This window comes from Amblyraja radiata, chromosome 14 (genome assembly GCF_010909765.2).
Source record: "Amblyraja radiata isolate CabotCenter1 chromosome 14, sAmbRad1.1.pri, whole genome shotgun sequence".
Taxonomy (NCBI): domain Eukaryota; kingdom Metazoa; phylum Chordata; class Chondrichthyes; order Rajiformes; family Rajidae; genus Amblyraja; species Amblyraja radiata.
Genome location: NC_045969.1, coordinates 40,732,575 through 40,745,856, shown reverse-complemented (window position 1 = coordinate 40,745,856; position 13,282 = coordinate 40,732,575).

The window sequence follows — 13,282 nt, the reverse complement described above, 5'->3', positions numbered from 1 at the left end:
AACAGGAGTTTTTCCATTACCTGTATAGTGGACCATTTCGCTCATCTTCACAATTCCTATTCCACACGGACCTTTCTATCTCACTTTTAGTCTTTAGATCCAGAAACACTGATGGGATACAGTTCATCTTGATTTTTAACCCATCATTTGGCCAAATTTAGCAACCCCCTTCAATTTTTCCCACCTGTCAGATCTCATTTTTACAGTGAACATCTTGTCCTTGGCTCTTATTGCACAGCAAAAAAATGCAGATGTCGTAAATGTGAAGTTAAAATACAGTACCGGAAATAACAGGTCAGGGAAAATTGTTGGAAGTATTAATGTTTCAGGACCAAGATGCCATGAAAAGTCAGAAAGGTGGTCTTAATTTGCAGGGTTGGGATCTCTAGCACTAACTTGTTTTCTCACTTCTCTGTCCTGATCAAGTCTTCATCGTGCAAAATTAAGTTTGTTATTTCCACGGACACTGCTTGGCCTTTAAGCATTTCCTTTTTGTTTCCGATTTTCACATTTGAAACCTTTTGATTCCACTTTAGGAACAGCAATTGTGAAGAAGCTGCATATCTAGCATGATAGTGGAGTCAGGGGATATGGGGAGAAGGCAGGAACGGGGTACTGATTGGGGATGATCAGCCATGATCACATTGAATGGCGGTGCTGGCTCAAAGGGCCGAATGGCCTACTCCTGCACCTATTGTCTATTCTCATCTTCAGTGGTATCTGGTCCATCTCATGCCCACTTTTCTGCAGTTTAAGACTATATTGAAAACTTAAGTTTTAACTCCATTTCTCTTTTGACAAATGCCTGACTTCCTGAGTGTTTCCAACATATTCTATTTTTCCCAGCCCCAGCACACCTTCCATTTTATCCAACAAAACGATTCCTTATGGAAGTTGATGTATACAATTTCACATTTTTGAATCTACATGATATGTGCAATGACCAATTCCATATGGAACATAATGGCCTAATTCTGCTCCTATCACTGATGAACCCAAATAAAAAGCATGGATCATTGGGGTTTATTTTTGGTGGGCTGGAATTAAAAAACATTAATGCTTTGTAAGATCAAGGTCAAATGACATTTCTGTGTACACAATATATAAATGACGTATGGTTCACTGGATAAGGTATCACAAATATTGGGAAGATGGCAACAGAATTGTGGTTGTACCAGCAGGAAAGGATTTAAATATTTTATCTTTAAAATAGAAATCTAATTGGGTTATTTTATGTTATGAACATTTTTCATTTGAATAGGCAGGTGTTTCTACTTAGTAATATAGCATGGAAACAGGCCCAACCTGTTCTGGCTAATGAAGATGCACCATCAAAGATAGTCTTATTTGCCTGTATGGCTTATATCCCTCTAAACATTTCCTATCCATGTATGTCCAAATGTCTTAAATGTTATTATTGTATCTGTCTCAGCTACTTCCTTTGGCAGCTCGTTCCTATGAACATTAGTTCTTGATTCTCCTATCCTGGTAAAGGACCATGGATTCATCCTATCTATTCCTTTCACAGTTTTTATTCACCCCTGAGCACCCCTCAGCCTCTTGCAGTCCAAGGAATAAGTCCTAGCTTGATCAACCTCTTCCTATAGTTCAGGCTGTCGAGACTTGGACACATGCTTGTAATTCTCTGCATGCTTTCCAGCTTAATGGCGTCTTTCCAATAGCACGTTGACCAAAACAAATGCATAATACTCCCAAGTGTGGCCACACTAACGTCTTGTACAACTATAACATAACGTCAACGTCGGTCTGAAGCTCAAGAGTTGATACATTGCATTAAGCTGAATTGACCGTTTCACGTACATTCTGTCATAGCATGATTTTCAATGTGGCAAACTGAAATGTATAATTTCTTCTAAAAAATGTGATTAAATAAGTGTCAGTTCTGGAATCAAGTACTATGTGGAGAAACAACGAGGATGATTGGAAAAGAATCCCGAAACAGATTGCCAACACCTATCAATCATGCTAAGAGAGCTATGATGTAGATGAGGAAAAGGACATGCCTAAAATAGACCATTGAGCATTTATGAAATTAGGCAAAAGAATAGAAACAAAATCTATATTGACTAAGTGAGAATAGGTAAGAATGGAAAAATTTGAGAATATTTCCTGGGTAAAGCTAGAGGGCAGTATGGTAAAATGAGAACACAATGTACCCAAGTCACAGATCATGTCAACTTGTGCAGAGAACTACAGACTTAATGAATTTGCTATAACAATCTAAGACATTTCTAAGTGACTCAGAAAAGAGGAATGTTTTAGGCTGTAGAGAAGATAGTAGACAAAGGGAGATTAAATGAGTGGTGATGGGGTCCTGTTAGACTTGAGTTACAGCGCAGAAACAGGCACATCGGCCCGCTGTCCACTCTGACCAACACTATCCTACACACTAGGGACAATTTAAATGTAACTAATTTACAGCCTACAAACCTGTATGTCTTTGCAGCGTGGAAAGAAACCAAAGCACTTGGAGAAAGCTCACATGGTCACAGGGAGAACATACAAATCCGTACAGACACCACCCGTAGTCAGGATCGAACCTGGGTCTCTGGCGCTATAAGACAGTAACTCTACCACTGTGCTCTATGTTAATTATAGCTGATCTGTAGGTGGTGTATGTTCAGGGAGATAAATGGGAAAGAAAATTGCATTGCTATTTACTGTGAGAAACAGCAAAACATAGGATTAAAGGAATTAAAATATAATTGAATTTAAAATTTTCAGGTAACTCTTCTTTGGTTTGTCTCAGAACTTTCCAGTTCTGAGGAAAAGTTATCTTTTTTTTTCCTGCATCTGCAGGTTCTCGACCCAAAAAGTCACCCATACCTTCTCTTCAGAGATGCTGCCTGTCCCGCTGAGTTACACCAGCATTTTGTCAAGTCACAGTCAAGTCACATATATTTATGTAGCACATTTAAAAAACAACTCTCGTTGGCCAAAGTGCTTTACATTTGTTATAAGAATAGCACAACAAAACAAACTACATACATATATACATGTAGCCCTCACTTGTGTCTTCCGTTGCTTTTCAAAGACTTGAGTTGCAGCCTGACTAGGTTTTCAAATCCTCTGAGGAGAATTTTAAACAACAACAAATACATTACGTGGTCAAAGACGAGAGAATATAAAAAATGGACTCGAAAACAAGAAACTGCAGATGTTGGAACCTTGAGCAAAAACCAGTGCTGGAGCGACTCAGCAGATCAGGCAGCAAACGTGGAGTGAATGGACAACAATGTTTCGGATAGAGTCTCAAAAAGAGTCCTAACCTGAAACATGGTCAGCCCATTTCCTCCACAGTTGCTGCCTCTTCTGCTGAGTTCCTCCAGCTCTTTGATTTTTGGGGATGATAAAATGTTGAGTGCAAGGGTAGTGATATAATTGTAGAATGGGTTGATGTCACTGGGATCGAAAGTGAGATTAACTTGCCTTTACTGTGGCGTAGATGTGAAGATTTGCCTAGAGGCATGATATTGGCCAGGGTTTATGACAGCCTTATTAAAAACGATTTGTGGGAATACAGTGCTAAAGCAATAACTTTACTTGCATAATAATAATAATAGATGGCCCAACAACCCATCCCAATGAAGTAATAGCTAACCCACTTTCCTGCCTGATTCCACATTTTCTGAACTCCTTACTATCCAAACTCCATTAGTATTGAACATACATAATGTGTGCATTTTATTACGTACCAGCTGGTGTATTATAGCCATTCAAAACACCACTTTAAGAATATCAAAGGTCGAGTCAGCATTTAGAGATTTAGAAACATTTACTGGAACAATAGCAGGCTTGAAAGACAAAAGCTTTGTAGAATGGGTGCTGAGTTTGGAATTAACTTCCTTAATGGGTAGAAGCAGATTCAGCAGAGAATGAGATAAATATTTACAAAGGGAAAAACAATTTAGAAGACTTTGATTGACACCACTGTCACCGAGCTCGGTCAAAAACACTGGGCCAATAGGCTCCCCTCCGAGCTTTGTGATTCTACGTGACACATCCCTTCTAAAACTACACCCAAAACTAGAAATCCTGTAATTTCTCCAAATAAAGAAATAATAGAGGGTTAAAACTGCAAATTTACGTACAGATGATGGACAAAGCAGAAACAAGAGAACTTTGCAATGCTCAGAGAATGAAAAGATCAATTGAAACCCCCAAGGCAAGAGAACCAAACACTTCCTTACACCCACACAGTTCTGGAAAGGCACAATGCAAGAACAATGCACCCATTTGCAAGCAGTTAAAATTAAAAAAGAAATCTGTGTACTAAGCTCAAATTGATATCTTAACGCATGGAGAAAAGCTAAATCGCATTAACTAACTGAACCAAGATCCAAGAGGACAAAGGCTATTCTTAATTGTAAGAACACTCAAGGACAAAAATAGTGGTTGAAAGCGTTGCAATGGAAAAAACAGTTCAAATGAGAAACTTCCAATTTGTCCTGCAATGAATGAATGAATTTATTGGCCAAGTATTTACATACAAGGAATTTGCCTTGGTGCTCCGCCCACAAGTGACAACATGACATAGTGACATTTATGAATGATACATAAAACATTAATAATAAAACATTATTGATTAAACATGTGAATTAAATAAAATACCAGAGCAAAAGGAGGCTACAGATTTTTGGTTATTGAGTTGAGCTACCACTCGTGGAAAAAAGCTGTTTTTATGTCTGGCTGTGGCAGCTTTGACAGTCCAGAGTCCCCTTCCAGAGGGAAGTGATTCAAGATGATCTTACCCGCTCGCTTCCTGGCCCTTGCAGTGTACAGTTCGTCAATGATGGGAAGGTTGCAGCCAATAACCTTCTCAGATGATCGGACAATTCGCTGCAGCCTCCGGGTGTTGTGCTTGGTGGCTGAGCCAAACCAGACCATGATGGCGAAGGTGAGGACAGACTCTACAATGGCCGTATAGAATTGGACCATCATTGCCTGTGGCAGATTGTGTTTTCTCAGCTGCCGCAGGAAGTACATCCTCTGTTGTGCCTTTTTGACTGTGGAGTCGATGGTAGCCCCCCCCCCCCCCCCCACTTAAGGTCCTTGGAGATGATTGTTCCCAGGAACTTAAAAGACTCCACAGATGTGACTGTGGTGTTGTTGATGGTGAGAGGGGTGAGGGGAGTGGGAGCTCTCCTAGTCTACAATCAATTCCATTATCTTAAGAGCATTGAGCTCCAGGTTGTTGCGATGGCACCAGGACGCCAGCTGTGACACTTCCTGTCTGTAGGCAGATTCCTCCCCATCCTGGATCAGTCCAATCAGGATTGTGTCGTCCGCAAACTTAGAGAAGCTTGACAGAGGAGTCAGTGGAGGTGCAGAGAGTAGAGGGGGAGAGTACGCAGTCTTGCGGTGCTCCTATGCTGAGGGTTTGCGGGTCCGAGATGTGCTTTCCCAGCCTCACATGCCACTTCCTGTCTGTCAGGAAGCTGGTGATCCACCGACAGAGGGGTTCAGGCAAAGTCAACTCGGAAAGTTTATAGTGTAGTAGTTCAGGCACAATGGCGTTGAATGCAGAGCTAAAATCAACAAACAAAATCCTCGCATAGGTCCCCTAGCAGTCTAGGTGCTGGAGGATGAAGTGCAGGCCCAGGTTGACTGCGTCATCCACAGATCTATTGGCCCGATATGCGAACTGCAGAGGGTCCAGCAGGGGGTTCGTGATATTTTTCAGCTTGGCCAGCACAAGTCTTTCAAGGGTCTTCATGACTACAGAGGTCAGTGCGACAGGCCTGTAGTCAAGCCCAGTAATCCTTGCCTTTTTGGGTACAGGGACAATAGTGGAGACTTTGAAGCAGGCAGGGATAGTACAGGTTTGCAGGGACTGGTTAAAAATGTCGGCACAGAACGTGAGAGTAGAGGGGGAACATTGTCCAATCCTGGAGATTTCCAGCTTTTCTCTTCTGAAAAGCCTCTCCACCTCCTCTATTTTTATTGTTGATGATGGAGAAGTGATGTTGTGCAGCACGGAGGGTGTGTGTAGTTGGTGTGAAGTGGTGTTTGTAGAGGGGTATGTGCGAAAGGGTCCAGTCTTTTCAGACCTGCAAGGGATTTACTCTGGAAGTGGATTCGCATTTTTATAACGAGACACAATGCTATAACCTGGAGCAAAAAATAAACTACTGGAGCAATTCAGCAGGTCAAGCAGTATCTCTAGAGACAGAGAGAGGTCTAAAGAAGGGTCTTAACACGAAACGTCACCCATTCCTTCTCTCCAGAGATGTTGCCTGTCCTGCTGAGTTACTCCAGCTTTTTGTGTCTACCTAGAGACAGAGAGATGGTCAACATTTTGAGTCAAGACCCTGCATCAGAATTCTCAATGTTACTATCGTTATATTATTTATTTGCAACAGTTTGCAAATAATTTTTGACTGGTTGGGATACAAAACAATTTCTATCTACAATATTGATATAAACAGATCAATCTTCCAAATACACCATCTGTTTTGTTTCACACTATTCGTTAACTGTAACATGTTAAAGATAGACAGGAAAGAAAGGGAGGAGGGGTGGCCCTTTTAATAAGGGAGGGAATAACGGCAATAGAGAGGAAGGATATTGCGTTGAAGGATCAGGATAGTGAAACAGCTTGGGTACAGATAGAGAATAACAAGGGGAAAAAAACACTAGTGGGTGTAATTTATAGACCTCCAAATAGCTGTGACGCTGTTAGTCAGAACATAAATCTGCAAATAGTTGACGCATGTAAAAAGGGAACTGCTGTAATCATGGGGGACTTCAATTTTCATATTAATTGGCAAACCAAACTGGGCAGGGTAGACTAGAGGAAGAGTTTATAGAATGTATTAGAGACGGGTTCCTAGAACAGTATGTCACAGAACCAACAAGGGGGGAGGCAATCTTGGATCTGGTCCTGTGTAATGAAGCAGGATTGATTAAAAATGTCATAGTTAGGGACTCGTTGGGAACAAGTGACCACAATATGGTCGAATTCCATATTCAAATAGAAGGGGGGGCAGGTTGAAACTCAGGCTAGGGTGCTTAGTCTAAATAAGGGGGATTATGAAGGTATGAGGACTGAGCTGATCAAAGTTGACTGGGATAGCAGACTCAAGAATAAGACGGTACATGAGCAGTGGTGTACGTTTAAGGATCTACTGTATAACCTTCAAGAAAAATTTATTCCTATGAAGAAAAAAAGGGGTAAGGGTAAGAACAGTCAGCCATGGCTCAGTAAAACTATAAAGGATAGTATTCGGCTGAAGGCAAGGGCATATAAGGTAGCCAGAGATAGTGGGAGGGTAGAGGATTGGGAAGCATTTAAAGGTCAGCAAAGAATAACTAAGAGATTAATTAAGACGGGGAAAATAGACTATGAAAGGAATTTAGCGAACAACATAAAAACTAATACAGGTGCACAACCTTTTATCCGAAGATCCAAATAACGAAAACCTCCGAATAGCGGACATTTTTTCGGTCCTTGAAGAAAGGTCCTTGAAAACGTTCACTGAGGGCGGCCCGCAGAGGTGACAGCGGAACCTCCGGTCGGTCCTCGAAGAAAGGGAACTAAATCCCCATTCATAAAAGGGAAGGTGAGGGTATATTGCGCGGGAGGGTTAATAATTGACAATATGCTGCTGCCTGCCTGCCCGCTGAGTTAAAAAGTTCCCACGGTAGCGCGTGAGTCTTGCGTGGGAACTTTTTAACTCAGCGGGCAGGCAGCAGCAGATTGTCGCTGCCTTCAGTTTCACCCCACCTACACCCCTCTGCTTCCCGGCCATGTGTGTGACCCCTTCCCTCTCCTCTCCAGCTCCCCGCCCATTGCACCGCCGCGGGGGCTATGCACTGTCTTCATGTCGGCAATGCTAGCAGGTCAGTGCCAGTCACCGGAGACGTCAGGACCAACGGGACACCGACCCCCAGGCCCACTGCAAGCACGGAGATCCCAGAGACCCACAGCCAGCAGCAGCCCAGCCCCGTTCCAACTCCAGAGGAAAACTGCAAACTGGCCGGAGACATCAGGACCACCAGAAGCCGTTCCCCGATGGGCCGCTACGGCGACAAGTGGCAGTTCGCCCACAGCCCCCTCATCGGGACACCGACCCCCAGGCCCATTGCAAGCACGGAGATCCCAGATCAGCAACTCCAGCCCAGCCCCGCTCCAGCTCCAGAGGAACACGCTCCCCGTAGGGGCAGAAGCTGATGGTGTGCAAGGTACGTCTTGTTCTTGGGGTCGCGCAGCTCGGGCTGTGGGCGAACTGCCACTTGTCGCCGTAGCGGCCCATCGGGGAGCGGATTCCTCTGGAGTTGGAGGGGGAGGGGGGTATTGTGCTGTTTGATCGCCCCCTACTATCCCAGGGACAGGGAGACAGGACGTTCACCGAGGGTGGCCCGCAGAGGTGACAGCGGAACCTCCGGTCGGTCCTCGAAGAAAGGGGAACTAAATCCCCATTCATAAAAGAGAAGGTGAGGTTACATTGCGCGGGAGAGTAGGAATCCCAAGACAAAGTTGAGTGAGCGTTCACCGAGGGCGGCCCGCAGAGGTGACAGCGGAACCTCCGGTCGGTCCTGGAAGAAAGGGGAACTAAATCCCCTTCATAAAAGAGAAGTGGAGGGTATATCGCCCGGGAGGGTATATCGCCTACCTGGAAGAAACCGGACATTTTTTCCAGGATGTCGTCTGCACACCAAAGCTCACGCTTGGCGCCAAACGCACGTCGCCTCTGCTGCACACGGATATAAGAGTGTGAAAATGTCGCCTTAGGCCGCCTAAGGGCATGTAGCCCCGCTAGGGTGACATGAGTGCGAGAGGTGATTCAATGCTGCGGTCACATTTATAAATTCAGGAATTCATTCAACACACTGCATTTCATACAGACATTTATTCTGCAAGAAAAAACTACATTGAAGTCTCAAACTCGTGACCGAGGAACTGCCGGGATCAAGGCGCAAACTCGCGACCTTGCGGATATGAGCCGAGCACTCTACCACTGAGCCAGCCATTAAAATCTACGCAAAAAAAATTCCATTCCGAAGACCGACAAATTCCGAATTACGAAAAGTGTCTGGTCCCAAGGCTTTCGGATAAAAGGTTGTGCACCTGTAGTAAGAGTTTTTATAGCTATATAAAAAGAAAAAGGGTGGCTAAGGTGAACGTTGGTCCATTGGAGGGTGAGACTGGAGAGTTGTTGGTGGGGAACATGGAAATGGCAAAGGCATTAAACGAGTATTTTGTATCAGTCTTCACCATAGAAGACACAAAAAATATTCCAACGCTGGATAAACAGGGGGCGGTAGGAATGGAGGAGCTAAATACTATTAAGATCACCAAGGAGGTGGTATTAGGGAAATTAATGAGACTGAAGGAGGATAAATCCCCTGGGCCTGATGGATTACATCCAAGGGTCTTGAGGGAGATAGCGGTGGGGATTGTGGATGCATTGGTGATAATTTTCCAAAACTCCCTGGAGGCAGGAACGGTCCCAGTGGATTGGAAAATGGCCAATGTAACACCTATATTTAAAAAAGGAAGTAGACAGAAGGCGGGTAACTATAGACCGGTTAGTCTAACATCGGTGGTGGGTAAAATGTTAGAGACAATTATTAAAGAAACACTAACGGGGCACTTGGATAAACATGACTTCATCGGACAGAACCAGCATGGTTTTGTGAAGGGGAAATCCTGTTTAACGAATCTGCTCGAATTCTTTGAGGAAGTAACAACCCGGGTGGATAAAGGGGAACCGGTGGATGTGGTATACTTGGACTTCCAAAAGGCTTTTGACAAGGTGCCACATAAGAGACTATTGCTAAAAATAAAAAATTATGGGATTGGGGGTAATATATTAGCATGGGTAGAGGATTGGCTGACAAATAGGAAGCAGAGAGTGGGGATAAATGGTTCATACTCGGGATGGCAACCGGTAACTAGCGGGGTTCCGCAAGGGTCGGTGCTGGGACCCCAGTTGTTCACAATTTATATAAATGATTTGGAGGAGGGAACCAAGTGTAATGTATCAAAATTTGCGGACGATACAAAAATGGGAAGAAAAGTTGGGGATGAGGAGGATAGGAAGAGTCTGCAAATGGATATAGATAAGCTAGGTGAGTGGGCAACAACTTGGCAGATGAAATTTAATACTAATAAATGTGAAGTCATTCACTTTGGGAAAAAAAATGATAGGGCAAGTTATTTTCTAAATGAGGAGGAGCTGCGTTGTAATGCAACGCAAAGGGATCTAGGGGTATTAGTACATGAATCACTAAAGGTCAGTATGCAGGTGCAGCAAGCAATCAGGAAGGCCAATGGAGTTTTGGCCTTTATTGCTAGGGGGATTGAGTATAAAAACACGGAGGTCTTGCTGCAGCTGTACACAGTATTAGTGAGACCACATTTGGAATACTGTGTACAGTTCTGGGGTCCATACTTAAGGAAGGATGTACTAGCCCTGGAGGCAGTGCAGCGAAGGTTTACAAGATTAATTCCTGCAATGAGGGGATTGACATATGAGGAAGGGTTAAGTAAGCTGGAGCTCTACTCTTTGGAGTTTAGGAGAATGAGAGGCGATCTCATTGAAACATATAAGATCGTGAGGGGCCTTGATCGGGTGGATGCACCGAGGATGTTCCCAATGATCGGGGAAACTAGAACTAGGGGACATAGTTGCAGAATAAGGGGGGGCTCTTTTAAAACTGAGATGAGGAAGAACTTCTTCACCAAGAGGGTGGTTAATTTATGGAATTCACTGCCCCAGGGAGCAGTGGAAGCAGAAACGTTAAATATATTTAAGTCTAGAATAGATGGTTTTTTAGCTGCCGAGGGGATAAGGGGCTACGGGGAGAGGGCAGGGATATGGACCTAGGTATGGTTAGTATAGTAAGACCTGAGTGATCTCCTGGACAAGTGTCGATCGCCTGGATTGGGGTCGGAGAGGAATTTCCCGGATTTTTTTTCCCGAATTGGACCTGGGTTTTTATCCGTTTTTTTGCCTCCCCCAGGAGATCACGCGGTTCTTGGGGTGGAGAGGGGTGATAGCGGTATGAAGGGGAGGGTAGTGTCTTGTGTTCTGTGTCTTGTGTCTACTGTTTGTGGGTAAGTGTGTCTGTTTAGTGTTCAGCCATGAGCGAATGGCGGTGCGGGCTCGACGGACCTGGTGGTCTACTCTCGCACCTACTTTCTATGTTTCTATGTTTCTATGTGCAAGCAGAAGCCCATTGACATTTTTGTTAGAAAAACTAATACAAGATTGATTTCAGAGGGAACTTTCCAGTCACAAATAGGTTAAATTACATCTGGCCTTCCAAGAGGTGCCATGTCTATTTAACTTTCACTTGCTTTTATTTAATTGGAAATAGAATATTCATACCGATTAAACATTTTAGCACATCTTATGCAATAGTGTTCCAAACCAGGGCACCGGAGATGTCCTCATTCTTTAGGGAATGGGGGTTCCCCTCTTCGACTATAGATGAGGCTCTAACCAGGGTCTCCTCTATATTCCGTAGATCCGCTCTCACTCTCCATCCCCCCCCCCCCACTCGTAACAAGGACAGAGTCCCTCTTGTCCTCACCTTTCACCCTACCAGCCGTCACATACAACAGATAATACTCCAACATTTTTTCCACCTCCAATGGGATCCCACCACTGGTCACATCTTCTCTTCCTTTCGACTTTCCGCAGAGACCGTTCCCTCCGTAACTCCCTGGTCAATTCGTCCCTTCCCACCCAAACCACCCCCTTCCCTGGTACTTTCCCTTGCAACCGCAAGAAATGCTACATTTGTCGCTTTACCTCCCCCACTCGACTCTATCCAAGGACCCAAGCAGTTGTTCCAGGTGAGGCAGAGATTCACTTGCTCCTCCTCCAACCTCATCTATTGCATCCGCTGCTCTAGGTGTCAACTGCTCTACATCGGTGAGACTAAGCGCAGGCTTGGTGATCGTTTCACAATAACCAACCTGATCTCCCGGTGGCTCAGCACTTCAACTCCCCCTCCCATTCCGAATCCGACTTTTCTGTCCTGGGCCTCCTCCATGGCCAGACTGAGTAACACTGCAAATTGGAGGAGGAGCACCTCATATTTCGCATGGGTAGTTTACACCCCAGCGGTATGAACATTGACTGCTCCAATTTCAGGTAGTCCTTGCTTTCTCCCTCCTTCCCCTCCCCTTCCCAGCTCTTCCACAGCCTACTGACTCCACCTCTTCCTTTCTTTTTCCCGCACCACCCCACATCAGTCTGAAGAAGGGTCTCGACCCGAAACGTCGCCTATTCCTTCGCTCCATAGATGCTGCCTCACCCGCTGAGTTTCTCCAGAAATCTTGTCTACCTTATGCAATAGATTGGTATATTTTAATGGTATTGGTAGGATAATATTGTTAAAACCTGTTAATATAAATTTAAATGAGGAACATTTTCAAATGTTTATAATTTACCATAAATCACCAAAAACAAATTGTGCAAAGTAAGGACATTAGAGGTAATTCTTAATCAGAATTTTAGTTTGTAGCTGTCAACAGGATAAGGATTTGATACACAAGTATGGCTTCGTCAATGTGAAAAGAAACGGCATTTCAGGAATATAGGTCCATTGGCATCCGTTTAGAATAAAATACTTTTCACAACTCAAGGCTGTCAACAGGTTCAAGTGAATGCACCTGTGTATGTCCAATTTTTTCATTCCATGCTTCCCGATTCCACAATCTGCACAAGGTAAAAAATGTTTTCCTAGATTTTGCTGTTGGCGATCACCAAATCATTACAAAATGTTGATACTGCATGTTAATGCAATCTCAAAATTTGACTGGCTATTCTGTATTCTTTGGAACTTCATTCACTAGTTATTTTTGAGGACCAAGCCCGGATACAAAGCTCTGATTGTGGAAGTTTGTTATTGCTGTAGATAGACACAAAATGCAAGAGTAACTCAGCGGGTCAAGCAGCATCTCTGGAGAAAAGGAATGTGATGCTTCAGGTCGAAATTTGTAATGCCTCTAGTTTCCCTTTCCTTTGATTCTCAGTCTGAATAAGGGTCTCGACCCGAAACGTCACCTATTCGTTTTCTCCAGAGATGCTGCCTGACCCACTGGAATACTCCAGCTTTTTGTGTCTATCTTCTGCGTGAACCAGCATCTGCAGTAACTTCCTACACTTGAAGTTAATGTCATCTGATCACTTTATGTACTCTACCAAAGCATGAATTCAGTCAAGTTTTCTCTTCTTTATTGTAAAGATACAGATGCTAATTGCACCACTCAATAGGTGCTTCAAATAGTCAAACAGCACAGAAG